Raw genomic sequence first — 18,807 nt, 5'->3', positions numbered from 1 at the left:
TCAGATGCATATCTTAATTTGATCCTCCTGTTGTTGCATGAATTTTACTGCAGAGCAAGAAATGCAAACTTGAAGTGTAGTCAATGTTTAAAAATTCTTGTAAATTATGAATCTACAAAACATGTCACATTTGTTGTTGCTGAGGTAATATTGTTGTGTTGTGTGATTCTGCTGCCAGTTAAAATGTTGTATCTGTTCTTACACAAGTGCTTCCCAAATGACAAGATGTTCTTTCCCATACTGGGAGTTCAACCCGGGCGAAAACCAGGAATCCTAAACGCCAGACCATATGGGAAGACAGTTACTTTAAAAAAACATCACAGACAAATCCATAAACGTTGAAATTATGCTTGTTGTAATTACAAGATCCATTTTTTTTCTCAGAGATGTTGGAGAAAAGTCCCATGTAAAATCAGTCTAAAATGTGTTTGAATCGAGAACTGCCAGACACAATGAAAAGTATACAGTATTTTCCCCAGCTTGATTTTGGTCAAATAAATCTAGTTTTGAGCCAAACAGGAGTCAAATATTCAATCTTCTGACCTGTTATCAGACACGTTATCCATTGCGCCACTGGCCGCACAGCAAAGCTGAAGTCAGGACACACCTAGGCCAGTGTACACAGTCATAGCTTCTGTCACAGACAAGGTTCCTTGGGATTTCTGTTAAAAATGCAAATCTTAATTTGATCCTCCTGTTGTTGCATGAATTTTACTGCAGAGCAAGAAATGCAGCCATGAAGTGTATTCAACGTTTAAAATGCCTTGTATAATTTTAATCTACATAAAATGTCACATTTCCTGTTGCTGAGGGAATATTGTTGTGTTGTGCAAAACTGCTGCCAGTTAAAATGCAATATCTGTTGTTACACAAGTGCATCCCAAACTACAAGATATTCTTTCCCATACCGGGAGTTGAACCCGGGCCACCTGGGTGAAAACCAGGAATCCTAACCGCTAGACCATATGGGAAGACACATACTTAAAATACACATCACAGACAAATCTTTAAATGTTGACATTATGCCTGTTGGATTAAAAGCTACATCTTTTTTTCTCTGAGATGTTGGGGAATGTCCAGATGGAATCAGTCCAAAATGAGTTTGAAGTGAGAACAGCCAGAAGCACTGAAAAGAATACAGTATCAATCCCGGCTTGATTTCAATCAATTAAATTAAGTATCGAGCCAGCCAGGAGTCGAACCTAGAATCTTCTGATCCGTAGTCAGACACGTTATCCATTGCGCCACTGGCCCCACGTCTTAGCTGAAGTCAGGTCACAGCTAGACCAGTGTACACAGTCATTGCGTCTGTCAACAACAAGGTTCCTTGGTTTTCTGTTTCAGATGCATATCTTAATTTGATCCTCCTGTTGTTGCATGAATTTTACTGCAGAGCAAGAAATGCAAACTTGAAGTGTATTCAATGTTTAAAAAGTCTTGTAAATTATGAATCTACAAAACATGTCACATTTGCTGTTGCTGAGGTAATATTGTTGTGTTGTGTGATTCTGCTGCCAGTTAAAATGTTGTATCTGTTCTTACACAAGTGCATCCCAAATGACAAGATGTTCTTTCCCATACTGGGAGTTCAACCCGGGCGAAAACCAGGAATCCTAAACGCCAGACCATATGGGAAGACAGTTACTTTAAAAAAACATCACAGACAAATCCATAAACGTTGAAATTATGCTTGTTGTAATTACAAGATCCATTTTTTTTCTCAGAGATGTTGGAGAAAAGTCCCATGTAAAATCAGTCTAAAATGTGTTTGAATCGAGAACTGCCAGACACAATGAAAAGTATACAGTATTTTTCCCAGCTTGATTTTGGTCAAATAAATCTAGTTTTGAGCCAAACAGGAGTCAAATATTCAATCTTCTGACCTGTTATCAGACACGTTATCCATTGCGCCACTGGCCGCACAGCAAAGCTGAAGTCAGGACACACCTAGGCCAGTGTACACAGTCATAGCTTCTGTCACAGACAAGGTTCCTTGGGATTTCTGTTACAGATGCAAATCTTAATTTGATCCTCCTGTTGTTGCATGAATTTTACTGCAGAGAAAGAAATGCAGCCATGAAGTGTATTCAACGTTTAAAATGCCTTGTATAATTTTAATCTACATAAAATGTCACATTTCCTGTTGCTGAGGGAATATTGTTGTGTTGTGTGAAACTGCTGCCAGTTAAAATGCAATATCTGTTGTTACACAAGTGCATCCCAAACTACAAGATATTCTTTCCCATACCGGGAGTTGAACCCGGGCCACCTGGGTGAAAACCAGGAATCCTAACCGCTAGACCATATGGGAAGACACATACTTAAAATACACATCACAGACAAATCTTTAAATGTTGACATTATGCCTGTTGGATTAAAAGCTACATCTTTTTTTCTCTGAGATGTTGGGGAATGTCCAGATGGAATCAGTCCAAAATGAGTTTGAAGTGAGAACAGCCAGAAGCACTGAAAAGAATTCAGTATCAATCCCGGCTTGATTTCAATCAATTAAATTAAGTATCGAGCCAGCCAGGAGTCGAACCTAGAATCTTCTGATCCGTAGTCAGACACGTTATCCATTGCGCCACTGGCCCCACATCTAAGCTGAAGTCAGGTCACAGCTAGACCAGTGTACACAGTCATTGCGTCTGTCAACAACAAGGTTCCTTGGTTTTCTGTTTCAGATGCATATCTTAATTTGATCCTCCTGTTGTTGCATGAATTTTACTGCAGAGCAAGAAATGCAAACTTGAAGTGTATTCAATGTTTAAAAAGTCTTGTAAATTATGAATCTACAAAACATGTCACATTTGCTGTTGCTGAGGGAATATTGTTGTGTTGTGTGATTCTGCTGCCAGTTAAAATGTGGTATCTGTTCTTACACAAGTGCATCCCAAATGACAAGATGTTCTTTCCCATACTGGGAGTTCAACCCGGGCGAAAACCAGGAATCCTAAACGCCAGACCATATGGGAAGACAGTTACTTAAAAAAAACATCACAGACAAATCCATAAACGTTGAAATTATGCTTGTTGTAATTACAAGCTCCATCTTTTTCTCAGAGATGTTGGAGAAAAGTCCCATATAAAATCAGTCTAAAATGTGTTTGAATCGAGAACTGCCAGACACAATGAAAAGTATACAGTATTTTTCCCAGCTTGATTTTGGTCAAATAAATCTAGTTTTGAGCCAAACAGGAGTCAAATATTCAATCTTCTGACCTGTTATCAGACACGTTATCCATTGCGCCACTGGCCGCACAGCCAAGCTGAAGTCAGGACACACCTAGGCCAGTGTACACAGTCATAGCTTCTGTCACCGACAAGGTTCCTTGGGATTTCTGTTACAGATGCAAATCTTAATTTGATCCTCCTGTTGTTGCATGAATTTTACTGCAGAGCAAGAAATGCAGCCATGAAGTGTATTCAACGTTTAAAAAGCCTTGTATAATTTGAATCTACATAACATGTCACATTTCCTGTTGCTGAGGGAATATTGTTGTGTTGTGTGAAACTGCTGGAGTTAAAATGCAGTATCTGTTGTTACACAAGTGCATCCCAAACGACAAGATATTCTTTCCCATACCGGGAGTTGAACCCAGGCCACCTGGGTGAAAACCAGGAATCCTAACCGCTAGACCATATGGGAAGACACATACTTAAAATACACATCACAGACAAATCTTTAAATGTTGACATTATGCCTGTTGGATTAAAAGCTACATCTTTTTTTCTCTGAGATGTTGGGGAATGTCCAGATGAAATCAGTCTAAAATGAGTTTGAAGTGAGAACAGCCAGAAGCACTGAAAAGTATACAGTATCAATCCCGGCTTGATTTCAATCAATTAAATATCGAGCCAGCCAGGAGTCGAACCTAGAATCTTCTGATCCGTAGTCAGACACGTTATCCATTGCGCCACTGGCCCCACGTCTAAGCTGAAGTCAGGTCACAGCTAGACCAGTGTACACAGTCATTGCGTCTGTCAACAACAAGGTTCCTTGGTTTTCTGTTTCAGATGCATATCTTAATTTGATCCTCCTGTTGTTGCATGAATTTTACTGCAGAGCAAGAAATGCAGCCATGAAGTGTATTCAACGTTTAAAATGCCTTGTATAATTTGAATCTACATAACATGTCACATTTCCTGTTGCTGAGGGAATATTGTTGTGTTGTGTGAAACTGCTGCCAGTTAAAATGCAGTATCTGTTGTTACACAAGTGCATCCCAAACGACAAGATATTCTTTCCCATACCGGGAGTTGAACCCGGGCCACCTGGGTGAAAACCAGGAATCCTAACCGCTAGACCATATGGGAAGACACATACTTAAAATACACATCACAGACAAATCTTTAAATGTTGACATTATGCCTGTTGGATTAAAAGCTACATCTTTTTTTCTCTGAGATGTTGGGGAATGTCCAGATGAAATCAGTCTAAAATGAGTTTGAAGTGAGAACAGCCAGAAGCACTGAAAAGTATACAGTATCAATCCTGGCTTGATTTCAATCAATTAAATTAAGTATCGAGCCAGCCAGGAGTCGAACCTAGAATCTTCTGATCCGTAGTCAGACACGTTATCCATTGCGCCACTGGCCCCACGTCTAAGCTGAAGTCAGGTCACAGCTAGACCAGTGTACACAGTCATTGCGTCTGTCAACAACAAGGTTCCTTGGTTTTCTGTTTCAGATGCATATCTTAATTTGATCCTCCTGTTGTTGCATGAATTTTACTGCAGAGCAAGAAATGCAAACTTGAAGTGTATTCAATGTTTAAAAAGTCTTGTAAATTATGAATCTACAAAACATGTCACATTTGCTGTTGCTGAGGGAATATTGTTGTGTTGTGTGATTCTGCTGCCAGTTAAAATGTGGTATCTGTTCTTACACAAGTGCATCCCAAATGACAAGATGTTCTTTCCCATACTGGGAGTTCAACCCGGGCGAAAACCAGGAATCCTAAACGCCAGACCATATGGGAAGACAGTTACTTTAAAAAAACATCACAGACAAATCCATAAACGTTGAAATTATGCTTGTTGTAATTACAAGCTCCATCTTTTTCTCAGAGATGTTGGAGAAAAGTCCCATATAAAATCAGTCTAAAATGTGTTTGAATCGAGAACTGCCAGACACAATGAAAAGTATACAGTATTTTTCCCAGCTTGATTTTGGTCAAATAAATCTAGTTTTGAGCCAAACAGGAGTCAAATATTCAATCTTCTGACCTGTTATCAGACACGTTATCCATTGCGCCACTGGCCGCACAGCCAAGCTGAAGTCAGGACACACCTAGGCCAGTGTACACAGTCATAGCTTCTGTCACAGACAAGGTTCCTTGGGATTTCTGTTACAGATGCAAATCTTAATTTGATCCTCCTGTTGTTGCATGAATTTTACTGCAGAGCAAGAAATGCAGCCATGAAGTGTATTCAACGTTTAAAATGCCTTGTATAATTTGAATCTACATAACATGTCACATTTCCTGTTGCTGAGGGAATATTGTTGTGTTGTGTGAAACTGCTGCCAGTTAAAATGCAGTATCTGTTGTTACACAAGTGCATCCCAAACGACAAGATATTCTTTCCCATACCGGGAGTTGAACCCGGGCCACCTGGGTGAAAACCAGGAATCCTAACCGCTAGACCATATGGGAAGACACATACTTAAAATACACATCACAGACAAATCTTTAAATGTTGACATTATGCCTGTTGGATTAAAAGCTACATCTTTTTTTCTCTGAGATGTTGGGGAATGTCCAGATGAAATCAGTCTAAAATGAGTTTGAAGTGAGAACAGCCAGAAGCACTGAAAAGTATACAGTATCAATCCCGGCTTGATTTCAATCAATTAAATTAAGTATCGAGCCAGCCAGGAGTCAAACCTAGAATCTTCTGATCCGTAGTCAGACACGTTATCCATTGCGCCACTGGCCCCACGTCTAAGCTGAAGTCAGGTCACAGCTAGACCAGTGTACACAGTCATTGCGTCTGTCAACAACAAGGTTCCTTGGTTTTCTGTTTCAGATGCATATCTTAATTTGATCCTCCTGTTGTTGCATGAATTTTACTGCAGAGCAAGAAATGCAAACTTGAAGTGTATTCAATGTTTAAAAAGTCTTGTAAATTATGAATCTACAAAACATGTCACATTTGCTGTTGCTGAGGGAATATTGTTGTGTTGTGTGATTCTGCTGCCAGTTAAAATGTGGTATCTGTTCTTACACAAGTGCATCCCAAATGACAAGATGTTCTTTCCCATACTGGGAGTTCAACCCGGGCGAAAACCAGGAATCCTAAACGCCAGACCATATGGGAAGACAGTTACTTTAAAAAAACATCACAGACAAATCCATAAACGTTGAAATTATGCTTGTTGTATTACAAGCTCCATCTTTTTTCTCAGAGATGTTGGAGAAAAGTCCCATATAAAATCAGTCTAAAATGTGTTTGAATCGAGAACTGCCAGACACAATGAAAAGTATACAGTATTTTTCCCAGCTTGATTTTGGTCAAATAAATCTAGTTTTGAGCCAAACAGGAGTCAAATATTCAATCTTCTGACCTGTTATCAGACACGTTATCCATTGCGCCACTGGCCGCACAGCCAAGCTGAAGTCAGGACACACCTAGGCCAGTGTACACAGTCATAGCTTCTGTCACCGACAAGGTTCCTTGGGATTTCTGTTACAGATGCAAATCTTAATTTGATCCTCCTGTTGTTGCATGAATTTTACTGCAGAGCAAGAAATGCAGCCATGAAGTGTATTCAACGTTTAAAAAGCCTTGTATAATTTGAATCTACATAACATGTCACATTTCCTGTTGCTGAGGGAATATTGTTGTGTTGTGTGAAACTGCTGCCAGTTAAAATGCAGTATCTGTTGTTACACAAGTGCATCCCAAACGACAAGATATTCTTTCCCATACCGGGAGTTGAACCCAGGCCACCTGGGTGAAAACCAGGAATCCTAACCGCTAGACCATATGGGAAGACACATACTTAAAATACACATCACAGACAAATCTTTAAATGTTGACATTATGCCTGTTGGATTAAAAGCTACATCTTTTTTTCTCTGAGATGTTGGGGAATGTCCAGATGAAATCAGTCTAAAATGAGTTTGAAGTGAGAACAGCCAGAAGCACTGAAAAGTATACAGTATCAATCCCGGCTTGATTTCAATCAATTAAATTAAGTATCGAGCCAGCCAGGAGTCGAACCTAGAATCTTCTGATCCGTAGTCAGACACGTTATCCATTGCGCCACTGGCCCCACGTCTAAGCTGAAGTCAGGTCACAGCTAGACCAGTGTACACAGTCATTGCGTCTGTCAACAACAAGGTTCCTTGGTTTTCTGTTTCAGATGCATATCTTAATTTGATCCTCCTGTTGTTGCATGAATTTTACTGCAGAGCAAGAAATGCAAACTTGAAGTGTATTCAATGTTTAAAAAGTCTTGTAAATTATGAATCTACAAAACATGTCACATTTGCTGTTGCTGAGGGAATATTGTTGTGTTGTGTGATTCTGCTGCCAGTTAAAATGTGGTATCTGTTCTTACACAAGTGCATCCCAAATGACAAGATGTTCTTTCCCATACTGGGAGTTCAACCCGGGCGAAAACCAGGAATCCTAAACGCCAGACCATATGGGAAGACAGTTACTTTAAAAAAACATCACAGACAAATCCATAAACGTTGAAATTATGCTTGTTGTAATTACAAGCTCCATCTTTTTTCTCAGAGATGTTGGAGAAAAGTCCCATGTAAAATCAGTCTAAAATGTGTTTGAATCGAGAACTGCCAGACACAATGAAAAGTATACAGTATTTTTCCCAGCTTGATTTTGGTCAAATAAATATAGTTTTGAGCCAAACAGGAGTCAACCTTCAATCTTCTGACCTGTAGTCAGACACGTTATCCATTGCGCCACTGGCCGCACAGCCAAGCTGAAGTCAGGACACACCTAGGCCAGTGTACACAGTCATAGCTTCTGTCACAACAAGGTTCCTTGGGATTTCTGTTAAAGATGCATATCTTAATTTGATCCTCCTGTTGTTGCATGAATTTTACTGCAGAGCAAGAAATGCAGCCATGAAGTGTATTCAACGTTTAAAAAATCTTGTATAATTTGAATCTACATAACATGTCACATTTGCTGTTGCTGAGGGAATATTGTTGTGTTGTGTGATTCTGCTGCCAGTTATCTGTTCTTACACAAGTGCATCCCAAATGACAAGCTGTTCTTTCCCATACTGGGAGTTCAACCCGGGCGAAAACCAGGAATCCTAAACGCCAGACCATATGGGAAGACAGTTACTTTAAGAAAACATCACAGACAAATCCATAAACGTTGAAATGATGCTTGTTGTAATTACAAGCTCCATCTTTTTCTCAGAGATGTTGGAGAAAAGTCCCATATAAAATCAGTCTAAAATGTGTTTGAATCGAGAACTGCCAGACACAATGAAAAGTATACAGTATTTTTCCCAGCTTGATTTTGGTCAAATAAATCTAGTTTTGAGCCAAACAGGAGTCAAATATTCAATCTTCTGACCTGTTATCAGACACGTTATCCATCGCGCCACTGGCCGCACAGCCAAGCTGAAGTCAGGACACACCTAGGCCAGTGTACACAGTCATAGCTTCTGTCACAGACAAGGTTCCTTGGGATTTCTGTTACAGATGCAAATCTTAATTTGATCCTCCTGTTGTTGCATGAATTTTACTGCAGAGCAAGAAATGCAGCCATGAAGTGTATTCAACGTTTAAAATGCCTTGTATAATTTGAATCTACATAACATGTCACATTTCCTGTTGCTGAGGGAATATTGTTGTGTTGTGTGAAACTGCTGCCAGTTAAAATGCAGTATCTGTTGTTACACAAGTGCATCCCAAACGACAAGATATTCTTTCCCATACCGGGAGTTGAACCCGGGCCACCTGGGTGAAAACCAGGAATCCTAACCGCTAGACCATATGGGAAGACACATACTTAAAATACACATCACAGACAAATCTTTAAATGTTGACATTATGCCTGTTGGATTAAAAGCTACATCTTTTTTTCTCTGAGATGTTGGGGAATGTCCAGATGAAATCAGTCTAAAATGAGTTTGAAGTGAGAACAGCCAGAAGCACTGAAAAGTATACAGTATCAATCCCGGCTTGATTTCAATCAATTATATTAAGTATCGAGCCAGCCAGGAGTCGAACCTAGAATCTTCTGATCCGTAGTCAGACACGTTATCCATTGCGCCACTGGCCCCACGTCTAAGCTGAAGTCAGGTCACAGCTAGACCAGTGTACACAGTCATTGCGTCTGTCAACAACAAGGTTCCTTGGTTTTCTGTTTCAGATGCATATCTTAATTTGATCCTCCTGTTGTTGCATGAATTTTACTGCAGAGCAAGAAATGCAAACTTGAAGTGTATTCAATGTTTAAAAAGTCTTGTAAATTATGAATCTACAAAACATGTCACATTTTCTGTTGCTGAGGGAATATTGTTGTGTTGTGTGATTCTGCTGCCAGTTAAAATGTGGTATCTGTTCTTACACAAGTGCATCCCAAATGACAAGATGTTCTTTCCCATACTGGGAGTTCAACCCGGGCGAAAACCAGGAATCCTAAACGCCAGACCATATGGGAAGACAGTTACTTTAAAAAAACATCACAGACAAATCCATAAACGTTGAAATTATGCTTGTTGTATTACAAGCTCCATCTTTTTTCTCAGAGATGTTGGAGAAAAGTCCCATATAAAATCAGTCTAAAATGTGTTTGAATCGAGAACTGCCAGACACAATGAAAAGTATACAGTATTTTTCCCAGCTTGATTTTGGTCAAATAAATCTAGTTTTGAGCCAAACAGGAGTCAAATATTCAATCTTCTGACCTGTTATCAGACACGTTATCCATTGCGCCACTGGCCGCACAGCCAAGCTGAAGTCAGGACACACCTAGGCCAGTGTACACAGTCATAGCTTCTGTCACCGACAAGGTTCCTTGGGATTTCTGTTACAGATGCAAATCTTAATTTGATCCTCCTGTTGTTGCATGAATTTTACTGCAGAGCAAGAAATGCAGCCATGAAGTGTATTCAACGTTTAAAATGCCTTGTATAATTTGAATCTACATAACATGTCACATTTCCTGTTGCTGAGGGAATATTGTTGTGTTGTGTGAAACTGCTGCCAGTTAAAATGCAGTATCTGTTGTTACACAAGTGCATCCCAAACGACAAGATATTCTTTCCCATACCGGGAGTTGAACCCGGGCCACCTGGGTGAAAACCAGGAATCCTAACCGCTAGACCATATGGGAAGACACATACTTAAAATACACATCACAGACAAATCTTTAAATGTTGACATTATGCCTGTTGGATTAAAAGCTACATCTTTTTTTCTCTGAGATGTTGGGGAATGTCCAGATGAAATCAGTCTAAAATGAGTTTGAAGTGAGAACAGCCAGAAGCACTGAAAAGTATACAGTATCAATCCCGGCTTGATTTCAATCAATTAAATAAGTCGAGCCAGCCAGGAGTCGAACCTAGAATCTTCTGATCCGTAGTCAGACACGTTATCCATTGCGCCACTGGCCCCACGTCTAAGCTGAAGTCAGGTCACAGCTAGACCAGTGTACACAGTCATTGCGTCTGTCAACAACAAGGTTCCTTGGTTTTCTGTTTCAGATGCATATCTTAATTTGATCCTCCTGTTGTTGCATGAATTTTACTGCAGAGCAAGAAATGCAAACTTGAAGTGTATTCAATGTTTAAAAAGTCTTGTAAATTATGAATCTACAAAACATGTCACATTTGCTGTTGCTGAGGGAATATTGTTGTGTTGTGTGATTCTGCTGCCAGTTAAAATGTGGTATCTGTTCTTACACAAGTGCATCCCAAATGACAAGATGTTCTTTCCCATACTGGGAGTTCAACCCGGGCGAAAACCAGGAATCCTAAACGCCAGACCATATGGGAAGACAGTTACTTAAAAAAAACATCACAGACAAATCCATAAACGTTGAAATGATGCTTGTTGTAATTACAAGCTCCATCTTTTTTCTCAGAGATGTTGGAGAAAAGTCCCATATAAAATCAGTCTAAAATGTGTTTGAATCGAGAACTGCCAGACACAATGAAAAGTATACAGTATTTTTCCCAGCTTGATTTTGGTCAAATAAATCTAGTTTTGAGCCAAACAGGAGTCAAATATTCAATCTTCTGACCTGTTATCAGACACGTTATCCATTGCGCCACTGGCCGCACAGCCAAGCTGAAGTCAGGACACACCTAGGCCAGTGTACACAGTCATAGCTTCTGTCACCGACAAGGTTCCTTGGGATTTCTGTTACAGATGCAAATCTTAATTTGATCCTCCTGTTGTTGCATGAATTTTACTGCAGAGCAAGAAATGCAGCCATGAAGTGTATTCAACGTTTAAAAAATCTTGTATAATTTGAATCTACATAACATGTCACATTTGCTGTTGCTGAGGGAATATTGTTGTGTTGTGTGAATCTGCTGCCAGTTAAAATGCAGTATCTGTTATTACACAAGTGCATCCCAAACGACAAGATATTCTTTCCCATACCGGGAGTTGAACCCGGGCCACCTGGGTGAAAACCAGGAATCCTAACCGCTAGACCATATGGGAAGACACATACTTAAAATACACATCACAGACAAATCTTTAAATGTTGACATTATGCCTGTTGGATTAAAAGCTACATCTTTTTTTCTCTGAGATGTTGGGGAATGTCCAGATGAAATCAGTCTAAAATGAGTTTGAAGTGAGAACAGCCAGAAGCACTGAAAAGTATACAGTATCAATCCCGGCTTGATTTCAATCAATTAAATTAAGTATCGAGCCAGCCAGGAGTCGAACCTAGAATCTTCTGATCCGTAGTCAGACACGTTATCCATTGCGCCACTGGCCCCACGTCTAAGCTGAAGTCAGGTCACAGCTAGACCAGTGTACACAGTCATTGCGTCTGTCAACAACAAGGTTCCTTGGTTTTCTGTTTCAGATGCATATCTTAATTTGATCCTCCTGTTGTTGCATGAATTTTACTGCAGAGCAAGAAATGCAAACTTGAAGTGTATTCAATGTTTAAAAAGTCTTGTAAATTATGAATCTACAAAACATGTCACATTTGCTGTTGCTGAGGGAATATTGTTGTGTTGTGTGATTCTGCTGCCAGTTAAAATGTGGTATCTGTTCTTACACAAGTGCATCCCAAATGACAAGATGTTCTTTCCCATACTGGGAGTTCAACCCGGGCGAAAACCAGGAATCCTAAACGCCAGACCATATGGGAAGACAGTTACTTAAAAAAAACATCACAGACAAATCCATAAACGTTGAAATGATGCTTGTTGTAATTACAAGCTCCATCTTTTTCTCAGAGATGTTGGAGAAAAGTCCCATATAAAATCAGTCTAAAATGTGTTTGAATCGAGAACTGCCAGACACAATGAAAAGTATACAGTATTTTTCCCAGCTTGATTTTGGTCAAATAAATCTAGTTTTGAGCCAAACAGGAGTCAAATATTCAATCTTCTGACCTGTTATCAGACACGTTATCCATTGCGCCACTGGCCGCACAGCCAAGCTGAAGTCAGGACACACCTAGGCCAGTGTACACAGTCATAGCTTCTGTCACCGACAAGGTTCCTTGGGATTTCTGTTACAGATGCAAATCTTAATTTGATCCTCCTGTTGTTGCATGAATTTTACTGCAGAGCAAGAAATGCAGCCATGAAGTGTATTCAACGTTTAAAAAGCCTTGTATAATTTGAATCTACATAACATGTCACATTTCCTGTTGCTGAGGGAATATTGTTGTGTTGTGTGAAACTGCTGCCAGTTAAAATGCAGTATCTGTTGTTACACAAGTGCATCCCAAACGACAAGATATTCTTTCCCATACCGGGAGTTGAACCCGGGCCACCTGGGTGAAAACCAGGAATCCTAACCGCTAGACCATATGGGAAGACACATACTTAAAATACACATCACAGACAAATCTTTAAATGTTGACATTATGCCTGTTGGATTAAAAGCTACATCTTTTTTTCTCTGAGATGTTGGGGAATGTCCAGATGAAATCAGTCTAAAATGAGTTTGAAGTGAGAACAGCCAGAAGCACTGAAAAGTATTCAGTATCAATCCCGGCTTGATTTCAATCAATTAAATTAAGTATCGAGCCAGCCAGGAGTCGAACCTAGAATCTTCTGATCCGTAGTCAGACACGTTATCCATTGCGCCACTGGCCCCACGTCTAAGCTGAAGTCAGGTCACAGCTAGACCAGTGTACACAGTCATTGCGTCTGTCAACAACAAGGTTCCTTGGTTTTCTGTTTCAGATGCATATCTTAATTTGATCCTCCTGTTGTTGCATGAATTTTACTGCAGAGCAAGAAATGCAAACTTGAAGTGTATTCAATGTTTAAAAAGTCTTGTAAATTATGAATCTACAAAACATGTCACATTTGCTGTTGCTGAGGGAATATTGTTGTGTTGTGTGATTCTGCTGCCAGTTAAAATGTGGTATCTGTTCTTACACAAGTGCATCCCAAATGACAAGATGTTCTTTCCCATACTGGGAGTTCAACCCGGGCGAAAACCAGGAATCCTAAACGCCAGACCATATGGGAAGACAGTTACTTAAAAAAAACATCACAGACAAATCCATAAACGTTGAAATTATGCTTGTTGTAATTACAAGCTCCATCTTTTTTCTCAGAGATGTTGGAGAAAAGTCCCATATAAAATCAGTCTAAAATGTGTTTGAATCGAGAACTGCCAGACACAATGAAAAGTATACAGTATTTTTCCCAGCTTGATTTTGGTCAAATAAATATAGTTTTGAGCCAAACAGGAGTCAAATATTCAATCTTCTGACCTGTTATCAGACACGTTATCCATTGCGCCACTGGCCGCACAGCCAAGCTGAAGTCAGGACACACCTAGGCCAGTGTACACAGTCATAGCTTCTGTCACCGACAAGGTTCCTTGGGATTTCTGTTACAGATGCAAATCTTAATTTGATCCTCCTGTTGTTGCATGAATTTTACTGCAGAGCAAGAAATGCAGCCATGAAGTGTATTCAACGTTTAAAAAGCCTTGTATAATTTGAATCTACATAACATGTCACATTTCCTGTTGCTGAGGGAATATTGTTGTGTTGTGTGAAACTGCTGCCAGTTAAAATGCAGTATCTGTTGTTACACAAGTGCATCCCAAACGACAAGATATTCTTTCCCATACCGGGAGTTGAACCCGGGCCACCTGGGTGAAAACCAGGAATCCTAACCGCTAGACCATATGGGAAGACACATACTTAAAATACACATCACAGACAAATCTTTAAATGTTGACATTATGCCTGTTGGATTAAAAGCTACATCTTTTTTTCTCTGAGATGTTGGGGAATGTCCAGATGAAATCAGTCTAAAATGAGTTTGAAGTGAGAACAGCCAGAAGCACTGAAAAGTATACAGTATCAATCCCGGCTTGATTTCAATCAATTAAATTAAGTATCGAGCCAGCCAGGAGTCGAACCTAGAATCTTCTGATCCGTAGTCAGACACGTTATCCATTGCGCCACTGGCCCCACGTCTAAGCTGAAGTCAGGTCACAGCTAGACCAGTGTACACAGTCATTGCGTCTGTCAACAACAAGGTTCCTTGGTTTTCTGTTTCAGATGCATATCTTAATTTGATCCTCCTGTTGTTGCATGAATTTTACTGCAGAGCAAGAAATGCAAACTTGAAGTGTATTCAATGTTTAAAAAGTCTTGTAAATTATGAATCTACAAAACATGTCACATTTGCTGTTGCTGAGGGAATATTGTTGTGTTGTGTGATTCTGCTGCCAGTTAAAATGTGGTATCTGTTCTTACACAAGTGCATCCCAAATGACAAGATGTTCTTTCCCATACTGGGAGTTCAACCCGGGCGAAAACCAGGAATCCTAAACGCCAGACCATATGGGAAGACAGTTACTTAAAAAAAACATCACAGACAAATCCATAAACGTTGAAATTATGCTTGTTGTAATTACAAGCTCCATCTTTTTTCTCAGAGATGTTGGAGAAAAGTCCCATATAAAATCAGTCTAAAATGTGTTTGAATCGAGAACTGCCAGACACAATGAAAAGTATACAGTATTTTTCCCAGCTTGATTTTGGTCAAATAAATATAGTTTTGAGCCAAACAGGAGTCAAATATTCAATCTTCTGACCTGTTATCAGACACGTTATCCATTGCGCCACTGGCCGCACAGCCAAGCTGAAGTCAGGACACACCTAGGCCAGTGTACACAGTCATAGCTTCTGTCACCGACAAGGTTCCTTGGGATTTCTGTTACAGATGCAAATCTTAATTTGATCCTCCTGTTGTTGCATGAATTTTACTGCAGAGCAAGAAATGCAGCCATGAAGTGTATTCAACGTTTAAAAAGCCTTGTATAATTTGAATCTACATAACATGTCACATTTCCTGTTGCTGAGGGAATATTGTTGTGTTGTGTGAAACTGCTGCCAGTTAAAATGCAGTATCTGTTGTTACACAAGTGCATCCCAAACGACAAGATATTCTTTCCCATACCGGGAGTTGAACCCGGGCCACCTGGGTGAAAACCAGGAATCCTAACCGCTAGACCATATGGGAAGACACATACTTAAAATACACATCACAGACAAATCTTTAAATGTTGACATTATGCCTGTTGGATTAAAAGCTACATCTTTTTTTCTCTGAGATGTTGGGGAATGTCCAGATGAAATCAGTCTAAAATGAGTTTGAAGTGAGAACAGCCAGAAGCACTGAAAAGTATTAAGTATCAATCCCGGCTTGATTTCAATCAATTAAATTAAGTATCGAGCCAGCCAGGAGTCGAACCTAGAATCTTCTGATCCGTAGTCAGACACGTTATCCATTGCGCCACTGGCCCCACGTCTAAGCTGAAGTCAGGTCACAGCTAGACCAGTGTACACAGTCATTGCGTCTGTCAACAACAAGGTTCCTTGGTTTTCTGTTTCAGATGCATATCTTAATTTGATCCTCCTGTTGTTGCATGAATTTTACTGCAGAGCAAGAAATGCAAACTTGAAGTGTATTCAATGTTTAAAAAGTCTTGTAAATTATGAATCTACAAAACATGTCACATTTGCTGTTGCTGAGGGAATATTGTTGTGTTGTGTGATTCTGCTGCCAGTTAAAATGTGGTATCTGTTCTTACACAAGTGCATCCCAAATGACAAGATGTTCTTTCCCATACTGGGAGTTCAACCCGGGCGAAAACCAGGAATCCTAAACGCCAGACCATATGGGAAGACAGTTACTTAAAAAAAACATCACAGACAAATCCATAAACGTTGAAATGATGCTTGTTGTAATTACAAGCTCCATCTTTTTTCTCAGAGATGTTGGAGAAAAGTCCCATATAAAATCAGTCTAAAATGTGTTTGAATCGAGAACTGCCAGACACAATGAAAAGTATACAGTATTTTTCCCAGCTTGATTTTGGTCAAATAAATATAGTTTTGAGCCAAACAGGAGTCAAATATTCAATCTTCTGACCTGTTATCAGACACGTTATCCATTGCGCCACTGGCCGCACAGCCAAGCTGAAGTCAGGACACACCTAGGCCAGTGTACACAGTCATAGCTTCTGTCACCGACAAGGTTCCTTGGGATTTCTGTTACAGATGCAAATCTTAATTTGATCCTCCTGTTGTTGCATGAATTTTACTGCAGAGCAAGAAATGCAGCCATGAAGTGTATTCAACGTTTAAAATGCCTTGTATAATTTGAATCTACATAACATGTCACATTTCCTGTTGCTGAGGGAATATTGTTGTGTTGTGTGAAACTGCTGCCAGTTAAAATGCAGTATCTGTTGTTACACAAGTGCATCCCAAACGACAAGATATTCTTTCCCATACCGGGAGTTGAACCCGGGCCACCTGGGTGAAAACCAGGAATCCTAACCGCTAGACCATATGGGAAGACACATACTTAAAATACACATCACAGACAAATCTTTAAATGTTGACATTATGCCTGTTGGATTAAAAGCTACATCTTTTTTTCTCTGAGATGTTGGGGAATGTCCAGATGAAATCAGTCTAAAATGAGTTTGAAGTGAGAACAGCCAGAAGCACTGAAAAGTATTCAGTATCAATCCCGGCTTGATTTCAATCAATTAAATTAAGTATCGAGCCAGCCAGGAGTCGAACCTAGAATCTTCTGATCCGTAGTCAGACACGTTATCCATTGCGCCACTGGCCCCACGTCTAAGCTGAAGTCAGGTCACAGCTAGACCAGTGTACACAGTCATTGCGTCTGTCAACAACAAGGTTCCTTGGTTTTCTGTTTCAGATGCATATCTTAATTTGATCCTCCTGTTGTTGCATGAATTTTACTGCAGAGCAAGAAATGCAGCCATGAAGTGTATTCAACGTTTAAAATGCCTTGTATAATTTGAATCTACATAACATGTCACATTTCCTGTTGCTGAGGGAATATTGTTGTGTTGTGTGAAACTGCTGTCAGTTAAAATGCAGTATCTGTTGTTACACAAGTGCATCCCAAACGACAAGATATTCTTTCCCATACCGGGAGTTGAACCCGGGCCACCTGGGTGAAAACCAGGAATCCTAACCGCTAGACCATATGGGAAGACACATACTTAAAATACACATCACAGACAAATCTTTAAATGTTGACATTATGCCTGTTGGATTAAAAGCTACATCTTTTTTTCTCTGAGATGTTGGGGAATGTCCAGATGAAATCAGTCTAAAATGAGTTTGAAGTGAGAACAGCCAGAAGCACTGAAAAGTATTCAGTATCAATCCCGGCTTGATTTCAATCAATTAAATTAAGTATCGAGCCAGCCAGGAGTCGAACCTAGAATCTTCTGATCCGTAGTCAGACACGTTATCCATTGCGCCACTGGCCCCACGTCTAAGCTGAAGTCAGGTCACAGCTAGACCAGTGTACACAGTCATTGCGTCTGTCAACAACAAGGTTCCTTGGTTTTCTGTTTCAGATGCATATCTTAATTTGATCCTCCTGTTGTTGCATGAATTTTACTGCAGAGCAAGAAATGCAAACTTGAAGTGTATTCAATGTTTAAAAAGTCTTGTAAATTATGAATCTACAAAACATGTCACATTTGCTGTTGCTGAGGGAATATTGTTGTGTTGTGTGATTCTGCTGCCAGTTAAAATGTGGTATCTGTTCTTACACAAGTGCATCCCAAATGACAAGATGTTCTTTCCCATACTGGGAGTTCAACCCGGGCGAAAACCAGGAATCCTAAACGCCAGACCATATGGGAAGACAGTTACTTAAAAAAAACATCACAGACAAATCCATAAACGTTGAAATTATGCTTGTTGTAATTACAAGCTCCATCTTTTTTCTCAGAGATGTTGGAGAAAAGTCCCATATAAAATCAGTCTAAAATGTGTTTGAATCGAGAACTGCCAGACACAATGAAAAGTATACAGTATTTTTCCCAGCTTGATTTTGGTCAAATAAATATAGTTTTGAGCCAAACAGGAGTCAAATATTCAATCTTCTGACCTGTTATCAGACACGTTATCCATTGCGCCACTGGCCGCACAGCCAAGCTGAAGTCAGGACACACCTAGGCCAGTGTACACAGTCATAGCTTCTGTCACCGACAAGGTTCCTTGGGATTTCTGTTACAGATGCAAATCTTAATTTGATCCTCCTGTTGTTGCATGAATTTTACTGCAGAGCAAGAAATGCAGCCATGAA

The 18,807-nt window shown here is 39.8% G+C and overlaps 28 non-coding genes across 28 annotated transcripts; all 28 read right to left on the bottom strand.

Annotated features, from left to right (window-relative positions):
* Positions 1 to 899: 899 nt before the first annotated feature.
* On the bottom strand, positions 900 to 971 carry trnae-uuc (transfer RNA glutamic acid (anticodon UUC)). Its single transcript has one exon. It is a non-coding gene; the product is annotated as a tRNA-Glu (tRNA).
* A 210-nt stretch (positions 972 to 1,181) lies between these two features.
* trnar-acg (transfer RNA arginine (anticodon ACG)) lies at positions 1,182 to 1,254 on the bottom strand. Its single transcript has one exon. It is a non-coding gene; the product is annotated as a tRNA-Arg (tRNA).
* Positions 1,255 to 2,239: 985 nt separating this feature from the next.
* On the bottom strand, positions 2,240 to 2,311 carry trnae-uuc (transfer RNA glutamic acid (anticodon UUC)). The gene has a single exon. It is a non-coding gene; the product is annotated as a tRNA-Glu (tRNA).
* Positions 2,312 to 2,521: 210 nt separating this feature from the next.
* trnar-acg (transfer RNA arginine (anticodon ACG)) lies at positions 2,522 to 2,594 on the bottom strand. Its single transcript has one exon. It is a non-coding gene; the product is annotated as a tRNA-Arg (tRNA).
* A 983-nt stretch (positions 2,595 to 3,577) lies between these two features.
* trnae-uuc (transfer RNA glutamic acid (anticodon UUC)) lies at positions 3,578 to 3,649 on the bottom strand. The gene has a single exon. It is a non-coding gene; the product is annotated as a tRNA-Glu (tRNA).
* Positions 3,650 to 3,854: 205 nt separating this feature from the next.
* Positions 3,855 to 3,927, bottom strand: trnar-acg (transfer RNA arginine (anticodon ACG)). Its single transcript has one exon. It is a non-coding gene; the product is annotated as a tRNA-Arg (tRNA).
* A 318-nt stretch (positions 3,928 to 4,245) lies between these two features.
* Positions 4,246 to 4,317, bottom strand: trnae-uuc (transfer RNA glutamic acid (anticodon UUC)). Its single transcript has one exon. It is a non-coding gene; the product is annotated as a tRNA-Glu (tRNA).
* Positions 4,318 to 4,527: 210 nt separating this feature from the next.
* trnar-acg (transfer RNA arginine (anticodon ACG)) lies at positions 4,528 to 4,600 on the bottom strand. Its single transcript has one exon. It is a non-coding gene; the product is annotated as a tRNA-Arg (tRNA).
* A 984-nt stretch (positions 4,601 to 5,584) lies between these two features.
* On the bottom strand, positions 5,585 to 5,656 carry trnae-uuc (transfer RNA glutamic acid (anticodon UUC)). Its single transcript has one exon. It is a non-coding gene; the product is annotated as a tRNA-Glu (tRNA).
* Positions 5,657 to 5,866: 210 nt separating this feature from the next.
* trnar-acg (transfer RNA arginine (anticodon ACG)) lies at positions 5,867 to 5,939 on the bottom strand. The gene has a single exon. It is a non-coding gene; the product is annotated as a tRNA-Arg (tRNA).
* A 984-nt stretch (positions 5,940 to 6,923) lies between these two features.
* trnae-uuc (transfer RNA glutamic acid (anticodon UUC)) lies at positions 6,924 to 6,995 on the bottom strand. Its single transcript has one exon. It is a non-coding gene; the product is annotated as a tRNA-Glu (tRNA).
* Positions 6,996 to 7,205: 210 nt separating this feature from the next.
* Positions 7,206 to 7,278, bottom strand: trnar-acg (transfer RNA arginine (anticodon ACG)). Its single transcript has one exon. It is a non-coding gene; the product is annotated as a tRNA-Arg (tRNA).
* A 1,639-nt stretch (positions 7,279 to 8,917) lies between these two features.
* trnae-uuc (transfer RNA glutamic acid (anticodon UUC)) lies at positions 8,918 to 8,989 on the bottom strand. Its single transcript has one exon. It is a non-coding gene; the product is annotated as a tRNA-Glu (tRNA).
* Positions 8,990 to 9,199: 210 nt separating this feature from the next.
* On the bottom strand, positions 9,200 to 9,272 carry trnar-acg (transfer RNA arginine (anticodon ACG)). Its single transcript has one exon. It is a non-coding gene; the product is annotated as a tRNA-Arg (tRNA).
* A 984-nt stretch (positions 9,273 to 10,256) lies between these two features.
* Positions 10,257 to 10,328, bottom strand: trnae-uuc (transfer RNA glutamic acid (anticodon UUC)). The gene has a single exon. It is a non-coding gene; the product is annotated as a tRNA-Glu (tRNA).
* A 207-nt stretch (positions 10,329 to 10,535) lies between these two features.
* trnar-acg (transfer RNA arginine (anticodon ACG)) lies at positions 10,536 to 10,608 on the bottom strand. The gene has a single exon. It is a non-coding gene; the product is annotated as a tRNA-Arg (tRNA).
* Positions 10,609 to 11,593: 985 nt separating this feature from the next.
* On the bottom strand, positions 11,594 to 11,665 carry trnae-uuc (transfer RNA glutamic acid (anticodon UUC)). Its single transcript has one exon. It is a non-coding gene; the product is annotated as a tRNA-Glu (tRNA).
* A 210-nt stretch (positions 11,666 to 11,875) lies between these two features.
* Positions 11,876 to 11,948, bottom strand: trnar-acg (transfer RNA arginine (anticodon ACG)). Its single transcript has one exon. It is a non-coding gene; the product is annotated as a tRNA-Arg (tRNA).
* Positions 11,949 to 12,932: 984 nt separating this feature from the next.
* trnae-uuc (transfer RNA glutamic acid (anticodon UUC)) lies at positions 12,933 to 13,004 on the bottom strand. The gene has a single exon. It is a non-coding gene; the product is annotated as a tRNA-Glu (tRNA).
* A 210-nt stretch (positions 13,005 to 13,214) lies between these two features.
* On the bottom strand, positions 13,215 to 13,287 carry trnar-acg (transfer RNA arginine (anticodon ACG)). Its single transcript has one exon. It is a non-coding gene; the product is annotated as a tRNA-Arg (tRNA).
* A 985-nt stretch (positions 13,288 to 14,272) lies between these two features.
* Positions 14,273 to 14,344, bottom strand: trnae-uuc (transfer RNA glutamic acid (anticodon UUC)). The gene has a single exon. It is a non-coding gene; the product is annotated as a tRNA-Glu (tRNA).
* A 210-nt stretch (positions 14,345 to 14,554) lies between these two features.
* On the bottom strand, positions 14,555 to 14,627 carry trnar-acg (transfer RNA arginine (anticodon ACG)). Its single transcript has one exon. It is a non-coding gene; the product is annotated as a tRNA-Arg (tRNA).
* Positions 14,628 to 15,612: 985 nt separating this feature from the next.
* trnae-uuc (transfer RNA glutamic acid (anticodon UUC)) lies at positions 15,613 to 15,684 on the bottom strand. Its single transcript has one exon. It is a non-coding gene; the product is annotated as a tRNA-Glu (tRNA).
* A 210-nt stretch (positions 15,685 to 15,894) lies between these two features.
* trnar-acg (transfer RNA arginine (anticodon ACG)) lies at positions 15,895 to 15,967 on the bottom strand. The gene has a single exon. It is a non-coding gene; the product is annotated as a tRNA-Arg (tRNA).
* A 985-nt stretch (positions 15,968 to 16,952) lies between these two features.
* Positions 16,953 to 17,024, bottom strand: trnae-uuc (transfer RNA glutamic acid (anticodon UUC)). The gene has a single exon. It is a non-coding gene; the product is annotated as a tRNA-Glu (tRNA).
* Positions 17,025 to 17,234: 210 nt separating this feature from the next.
* Positions 17,235 to 17,307, bottom strand: trnar-acg (transfer RNA arginine (anticodon ACG)). Its single transcript has one exon. It is a non-coding gene; the product is annotated as a tRNA-Arg (tRNA).
* Positions 17,308 to 17,625: 318 nt separating this feature from the next.
* Positions 17,626 to 17,697, bottom strand: trnae-uuc (transfer RNA glutamic acid (anticodon UUC)). Its single transcript has one exon. It is a non-coding gene; the product is annotated as a tRNA-Glu (tRNA).
* Positions 17,698 to 17,907: 210 nt separating this feature from the next.
* Positions 17,908 to 17,980, bottom strand: trnar-acg (transfer RNA arginine (anticodon ACG)). Its single transcript has one exon. It is a non-coding gene; the product is annotated as a tRNA-Arg (tRNA).
* Between the last annotated feature and the right edge of the window lie 827 nt (positions 17,981 to 18,807).

The sequence above is a fragment of the Oncorhynchus clarkii genome, chromosome 17 (assembly GCF_045791955.1).
Source record: "Oncorhynchus clarkii lewisi isolate Uvic-CL-2024 chromosome 17, UVic_Ocla_1.0, whole genome shotgun sequence".
Lineage (NCBI taxonomy): Eukaryota > Metazoa > Chordata > Actinopteri > Salmoniformes > Salmonidae > Oncorhynchus > Oncorhynchus clarkii.
The sequence above is the reverse complement of the archived record's forward strand: the minus strand, read 5'-3'. Positions and strand labels throughout refer to the sequence as shown.